The sequence below is a fragment of the Cygnus atratus genome, chromosome 31, assembly GCF_013377495.2.
Source record: "Cygnus atratus isolate AKBS03 ecotype Queensland, Australia chromosome 31, CAtr_DNAZoo_HiC_assembly, whole genome shotgun sequence".
NCBI classification, from domain to species: Eukaryota; Metazoa; Chordata; class Aves; order Anseriformes; family Anatidae; genus Cygnus; species Cygnus atratus.
Window position 1 is genome coordinate 702,779 of NC_066392.1, and position 7,970 is coordinate 710,748.

The following is a 7,970-nucleotide window of genomic DNA, read 5'->3' on the forward strand; positions in this document are numbered from 1 at the left end:
CCAGAGGACCCACGCTGTGACCACCGCATTCCCGGGCGGCCCGGAGGACCCGCCCCGGTGACCCCTGCGGCCCCCTGGCGCTCCAGAGGACCCACCGTTTGACCCCGGCGGCCCCCGGGTGAGCCCACGTGCAAGCTCCTGTTTTTCAGTTATACCCATATTTGCATACTGACAGATTTTTTTTCTTTCTCCTGCTACCAGCTGCCTCCAGATGCTGAAAGATATCAATACTTAAATACTTACTTCAATACTTAAGAAAAAGGACCTAACTCACTCTTGCTTGGTGGTAACAAGACTCCATTGATGTAGACGTCCTTTGTGTGATGAAAAGCACAGTTGGCTTTCTGGCAGCCTACTGGCTGGTTCTCCCAGTAGCAGGGAATCTCACTGCGCTTTTTCTACAGGAAGACAGAAGAAAGACAAGCTTGTGATGAACATGCACCTAAGGGTTGCAGAAGAGATGCACAGTTCCAGATCATGACAGGGATAGGGCTGTCCACAATACAGGCTGAAAACATCATTCCAAGGTCAGTTTATCACTTAAGTAGAGTATTTCCAGGCATATTCACAAAGTTTGCATAGCTGTAACCACTAGGCACGTTAGCTTTGTCATCATTCAGTTTGAGAGACAGGCACTCTCAGACAGCAGTTTAGGGTGGGTTAAACTAATACACCTAGGATTATACTAGGATTCTTCAGAGGGAAAAAGAACATCTTAATTGCCTAGGTTAACTCTATCTAGAACTACTTCTTGGAGACTTTGTTTCTTCTGCACCTTTAACTTTCCCACCTGCTTCCTACCCCAGGCAGCTACACAGAGACTTATCTGAAGGACTCCGGGACACAAGAGACCTGATAGATCATTCTCAAGCCTGCTCTCAGGAGGCTAGTTACAGCCTGTTTATTACCCCCCTTGCTCCCAGCAGTTTTAGCAGGCTATTTAGCGGTTATTCCGCATCTGTTGAGAAAATACTGTCGGCATCTAATAAAAGAAAATCTGGCTAAGACATAGCTAAGGCTTGATTTTATTTCCCTCTCCTTCTTCCCACCCCCTCTCCTGGTAACAGAAACCAGTGTAATTTCAAAGCAAATGAATCTATCCTGCAAAAGCACAATCAGCACACCTACAGCATTGAAAAATGCTTTTGTTGATTTATTTTGAGAACACATCTTTAGGCACTCACATCAATTTCCATGTGTCTGAATCGGCAGACATTCCTGAAACAACAACCCTCCTGCCACAGCGTGCAGACCGTCTCGTTCCCTAGAGCAGCTTCGCAGTGGCGGAAGGAACAGTTGTCTCCCTGTAACCAAAAGGAAACCAACAAGGAAAATATGAGGACAGCCTCAAAAACCTCCATGCTACTGCCTCAGGTTGCTACCATTGAATTCAGAATCTAGCTGGTTATCAAGTTAACCAAAGAGCAGTGTGCCTCCTCCTCACTACTCTACTCCTTCCCTGAAAAAAAATGGAAAAAAAAAAAAAAAAAGAAAGGCAAAGCAAAAGAAACCCAGCCATACCTTAGGAACATGGAGAAGTCTCAGATTCACTTCACTCCTGATATCAAGGAGATTTCCCCAGTTTTGCTCCTAGTTCACCGAACTGTAGAGCAGAGCTGTGGAGGCTTATTGATTATTATTTATTTATTAATTTATTTAATTTATGTTCTAGCTGCCCCACCACTCCTCAGAGTGTTTCCAAGGCACAAATCCTGGGCGGTATTTCTGCTGGAATCCAGAAGTGAATCCTTGTGGCCTCATCATCAGAGATAATCAGGATCATCAGAGTGCCCTTCAGAGAGGAGAGCCAGTAGTGCAGATTGTCCTGGTCTCAGGAGCCTGTGTTGGCAGCCAGGACAATCTCCTCCATCCTAGTCTGTAGAATCCAGCTGTCCTGACTGTGACAACCACGCAGGAAAAATTCCACCCCTGAATCTGTACATGAACACAGTCCATACACCTGAGGGGTTGCCAAATGTTGTTGAATTCTGAAAGCCTCAGCAGGCCACTTCCCTGAGGAGAGGTTCCAGGCTCCAGAACCTGCCCTGCTGGGGAGCAGAGGAATCCAGGCCTCCCCTCACCCTGTCCCCGTACTCCCCTTCCCCCAAGCACCCCGACGGCTCACTCCATGGGCAGGTGAAACCCCCATCCCCAGGCAGCCTGGGAACAAGACCAGCAGCAGCACGGCCAGGTGCAGAAGCCAGGAGGAATGGCAGCGTGCTGCTGCCAGGGGAGGCAAGGCCAGGGAGGGACAGACGGACACTCAGCAGACCCTCCTGGGCTGCAGCTCTGCCTGCAGAGGAGGCAGCTCCTGCTCATTGCAAACGATCTGTGCTCACCTCAAGCCTGCAGACACCTCCCAAAGGCAGGGGGTGGGCATCAGGGCTTTGTAGCTCCTAAAGATCAGCTAGGCAAAAGCCTGAGAGGACCACAATGATGGTGTTGGTGCAGTTTGTGGGCTGAGGTGTGGGAAGGGACTATGAAGTTCATTGCTGACATATGAAGTTCATGGTCCCCCTCTGCAATGCTCTAGGAGTCTCAGTCTCCTGTACAATCCTGACAATCCATTACCATGAAACCTGCCTCCCCTCCACTGCAGGAATCTTCAAGCACAGCCTACAGACAAAGGCTTGCCTTTCAGGTAGCCCAACTGCCTTGGTCTTTCTCTTGAAACATCCAACCATAAATGCCATTCTCTAAAGCATCTTCTACTCCTCGCTGGAGAAACAGAGAGACCCATCCTGACAGATGCTATCAGCCATCGGATGTGCCAGCTGTAGAAGACCCCTCTGGCAACCCCACCTGCATGGCCCTGCTGCCAGAGCCTCACGGTGCCAAGAGCCTGCAGATCTGTCCTGCCACACGCTGCCCTCTGTTGCTGCGCTCCTCACTGCCTCCAAGCCCTCTCTCCTTGTCTCCTCTCCCCGTGCCAGCTGCGGTCAGAGCCCCCAGCCCTGCTGCGCTGTGCAGAGGAGCTGCTCCTGGGCAGAGCTGTCTCTCTGCAGCGCTGCCCGCTTGCCACGAGCTCCCCTTGGGCCCAGGAGCCCGGCCCAGCTCAGCAGCACAGCACCCGACCATGGCATCGCTTGCTCTGTGCCATTGGGCTCCCTCGAGGTGTCCCCAGGGCCTCAGGGCTGACAGCTCCCGAAGGCAGCAGGGTCTCTGCTGGGCTGTGGTGTCTGAAGCAGACTGAAGTCATCCCCGACTGCTCCTCTTTGTAGGTGTCAGAGATTGATTTTTACAAGTGTGATTTGTGCTGTTGGACTGTGGTTGTCAAACATGTTGTGCTTAACCCGTCAGGCACCTCAGCACAACACAGATGGTAGTTGACACCCACCCCCAAAAGATAATGGGTTGAAATAAAGATAGTTTAAATGGACAGAAATTGAAGAGATAGTAATAACAGTAACAATACTACTAATAAATAATAATAATTTTATTTTTATTATTATTATATGTATAAAGCAAGTGAGGCACAATGCAATTGCTCATCACCCACTGACCGATGCCCAACCTTTCCCCAAGCAGGGGTCCCCCTGAACCTAGCCAGCCTGGACTAGGTTCTCCTGTGCAGGTCCCTTGAGCTTGCTTTGGTTTAGGGCAATACAAGCTTTCAGAAGGATTAGGACTATTTTCTTCCCTTTCTCAAATACTTCTTGAGCTGTGTTGCCCCATGTGATGATGACATCAATGTACTGGAGGTGTTCAGGAGCTTCCCTGTGTTCCAGGGCAGTCTGGATCAGCCCATGGCAAATGGTGGGGCTGTGTTTCTACCCCTGGCGCAGTGATTCCAGGTGGACAGGACGCCCCTCCAACTGAAAGCAAAGTGTGGCCTTCACACTGCTGCCAAAGGGATGGAGAAAAAAACTGCCCTTATCTCAACACATAAGCATTTGGGGGGGTTGGTGTGAGCTAACTGCTGTGTGGTGCTGAGCTACTTGCCAGGTTAAAGGACATGTTTGACAACCACACTCTAATAGCATAAATCACACTTGTAAACTTCATCTCTCCAGTGTTCAGAGAAAGGGCAGTCAGTGATGACTTCAGTCTGCTTCAAGCACCACATCCCCTGAGATGGGCCTAAATTTAAACCAACCCCTGTGACAGGCCCTAGAGCTACTCCCAAACCTGCGATAGGCCCTGCAGCCACTCCAACTCCTCTGAGAAGGCCCTGCAGCCAGAACAACTCCTGTGATGGGCCCTGCAGCCACTCCAGCCCCTGAAATGGGCCCCATGGCTGGGCCAGAGAACCAACCTGTGCCAGTATCGGTTGCCTCTACATGCAAGAGAAAGCAATGGCTGTGGAAGTCAGTTTTTCTTTAGAAAGGAAAGAAACTCCTACGCAGACAAGAAAGGAGGAAGAAGAAGATAAGGCAGGTTTCACCAAAGAAGGGCCACCGTGGAGGCAGGAGGACAAAGAAGAAGAGATCATCTAAGCATCAGAAACCAAGTGATCCCTTTCCCAGGGTAAGCTATGAGATAAGGGAAAAGATTTCAGCCATCATCTTGGTGAGCACATTGTCACCTGGCTGCTCCAGTGCTGGGAGAACAGGGCCAATAGCCTGGAATTAGAGGGCAGGGAAGCCAAGCAGCTGGATTTTGATTGACAAAGCCATTGGAAAAGGACACAAGAAACTTAATCCTGTCATGCTTGAACGAAAGGTATTCCTTCAGGAAAGATCTTGTATGTCAACCAGGAAAGTGGACCACCATGGAGAGGGGTATCCGGTACCTGAGGGAATTAGCCATGTTGGAGGTGATTGATAGTAACCTAGACAACAAACAGCTGTCCAAAGATCCAGATGAAGTCAAGTGCACATGACCCATGTGGCAGACGTTTGTACAGAGCACACCATCATCATATGCCAACTCATTGGCAGTAATGATCTGGAAAGACCAAGAGGAACCCATGGTGGATGAATCGGCTAGCCAACTCTGGCATTACAAAGAAAGTCTCTCTTCTTCCCTATGGGCCTGCATCTCATCTTGAGAGAAACTTTCTCATGAGGTGCAAGAACTATAAGAGAATACATCTTCTTCCCCACCTGCACGAACCAATAGCTCAGCTATCAGGTGTAAGTATCCATCTGCCCAAGAAAGTTGATATAGTGGGTGCATACTACATGCAACCCTGTGGTTTTAACTGTGTGACCATGAAGAGGCCATGAGAAAATGGGATGCAAAAATCTACCTCCATCCTAGAGGCAGGGATACATGAAGTGCAAGTGGCCAGGTTCAGGGGGACCCCTGCCTGGGGAAAGGCTGGGCATCGGTCAGTGGGTGATGAGCAATTGCATTCTGCATCACTTGCGTTATACATGTAATAATAATAATAATAAAATGTGTTATTCTTTATTATTATTGTTACTGTTATTCTTCTATCTTTATTTTCTGTCTTTTTAAACTGTCTGTATTTCAACAAATAAGCTTTTGAGTGGTGGGTGTGAGCTAACAGCTCTGTATTGCTTCGGTGCCTGACAGGTTAAAGCACAACATGTTTGACAACAACAGTCCAACAGCACAAATCACACTTGTAAAAGTCATCCCTCCTGTGTTCAGAGAAGGGCAGTCCGTGATGATGTCAGTCTGCTTCAGACACCACATCCCAGCAGAGACCCTGCTGCCTTCGGGAGCTGTCAGCCCTGAGGCCCTGGGGACACCTCGAGGGAGCCCAATGGCACAGAGCAAGCGATGCCATGGTCGGGTGCTGTGCTGCTGAGCTGGGCCGGGCTCCTGGGCCCAAGGGGAGCTCGTGGCAAGCGGGCAGCGCTGCAGAGAGACAGCTCTGCCCAGGAGCAGCTCCTCTGCACAGCGCAGCAGGGCTGGGGGCTCTGACTGCAGCTGGCACAGGGAGAGGAGAGAAGGAGAGAGGGCTTGGAGGCAGTGAGGAGCACAGCAACAGAGGGCAGCGTGTGGCAGGACAGATCTGCAGGCTCTTGGCACCGTGAGGCTCTGGCAGCAGGGCATTGCAGGTGGTGTTGCCAGAGGGGTCTTCTACAGCTGGCACATCCGATGGCTGACAGCATCTGTCAGGATGGGTCTCTCTGCTTCTCCAGCGAGGAGTAGAAGATGCTTTAGAGAATGGCATTTATAAGGGGGCATTTGAAGGGGAAGACTGAGGCTTGGTTTATCTGAAGGGAAAGGCTTTTTTGGATTCTGTGCTTTCAGATTCCTGCAGTGGAGGGGAATCTGAGTGAATCTGAGCACATAGACTCTGGGATGGGGCTGTGAGCATGGACAGGAGGGAGACATGGGGACACAGAACCGACTCCCAGCAGGGACACAGGCAGGCAGCAGGGACATGGGTAGGTGGTGAGAGGGAGCTGCTGCCAGAAATGTTTTAGCGAGGGAGGGCTCAGGCACCTCCCTGCCATCCCCTGCAGGGCAGGCGCCTTCCCTGGGACACCCCCTGCTCTCCTCTCCCACCAGCACAGCCTCAGCCCTCAAGGCCCGCTGTCTCCCCAGCAGGAGCTGCCTCCTCTGCAGGCAGAGCTGCAGCACAGGAGGGTCTGCTGAGTGTCCGTCTGTCCCTCCCTGGCCTTGCCTCCCCTGGCAGCAGCACGCTGCCATTCCTCCTGGCTTCTGCACCTGGCCGTGCTGCTGCTGGTCTTGTTCCCAGGCTGCCTGGGGATGGGGGTTTCACCTGCCCATGGAGTGAGCTGTCAGGGTGCTTGGGGGAAGGGGAGTATGGGGACAGGGTGAGAGGTCTGGAGATGTGCACTTGGAGCTTGGATTCCTCTGCTCTCAGCAGTGTTCAAGCTCTTCCCAGAAGAACCTCCTTAGTGCAATTGTCCTGCAGTCAAAGAGATGCCAGCAGAGAGCAGCTGAATCCAATGCACGAAGGGGATATGCCAGCTGTCTGCGTGCAGTTGGGCAAGTGCTTTGAGGGGCTTACTTGAGAAATGGGAATGGTTTTCTCAGATCACTCTGCTATATTATTGCTGGATTTCTCTTCCTTTGGGAGGACCCAATGCCCAGAAGCAGGAAATGCCCAACAGCAGCTCTGTGAGTGAGTTCCTCCTGCTGCCATTCGCACACACGCGGGAGCTGCAGCTCCTGCACTTCGGGCTCTTCCTGGGCATCTACCTGGCTGCCCTCCTGGGCAACGGCCTCATCCTCACCACCGTAGCCTGCCACCACCGCCTCCACACCCCCATGGACTTCTTCCTCCTCAACCTCGCCCTCCTTGACCTGGGCTGCATCTCCACCACTCTGCCCAAAGCCATGGCCAATGTCCTCTGGGACACCAGGGCCATCTCTTATCAAGTGTGTGCTGCACAGGTCTTTCTATTTGTCTTCTTGACTGCAGCAGAATTTTATGTTCTCACCATCATAGCCTACGACCGCTACGTTGCCATCTGCAAGCCCCTGCACTACGGGAGCCTCGTGGGCAGCAGAGCTTGTGCCCAGATGGCAGCAGCTGCCTGGGGCAGTGGCTTTCTCAATGCTGTCCTGCACACGGCCACTACATTTTCCCTGCCCCTCTGCCAAGGCAATGCTGTGGACCAGTTCTTCTGTGAGATCCCCCAGATCCTCAAGCTCTCCTGCTCAGATGCCTACCTCAGGGAAGTTGGGGCACTTGTGTTTCAACTTGTGTTTCAACAACTTCTGTTTCTTTAGCTTTTGGCTGTTTTGTTTTCATTGTTTTCTCCTATGTGCAGATCTTCAGGGCAGTGCTGAGGATTCCCTCTGAGCAGGGCCAGCACAAAGTTTTTTCCACGTGCCTCCCTCACCTGGCCATGGCCTCCCTGTTTGTCAGCACTGCCATGTTTGCCTACCTGAAGCCCCCCTCCATCTCTTCCCCATCCCTGGACCTGGTGGTGGCAGTTCTGTATTCGGTGCTGCCTTCAGCAGTGAACCCCCTCATCTACAGCATGAGGAACCAGGAGCTCAAGCATGTGCTGTGGAAATTGATGACTAGATGTGTTTTGGAAGCAATAAATTTCCATTCTACCTCTGCAGATGACTAA

The 7,970-nt window shown here is 51.5% G+C and overlaps 1 pseudogene; it reads left to right on the forward strand.

Annotated features, from left to right (window-relative positions):
• Window positions 1-4,711: 4,711 nt before the first annotated feature.
• LOC118261388 (olfactory receptor 14J1-like) lies at window positions 4,712-7,970 on the forward strand (annotated as a pseudogene).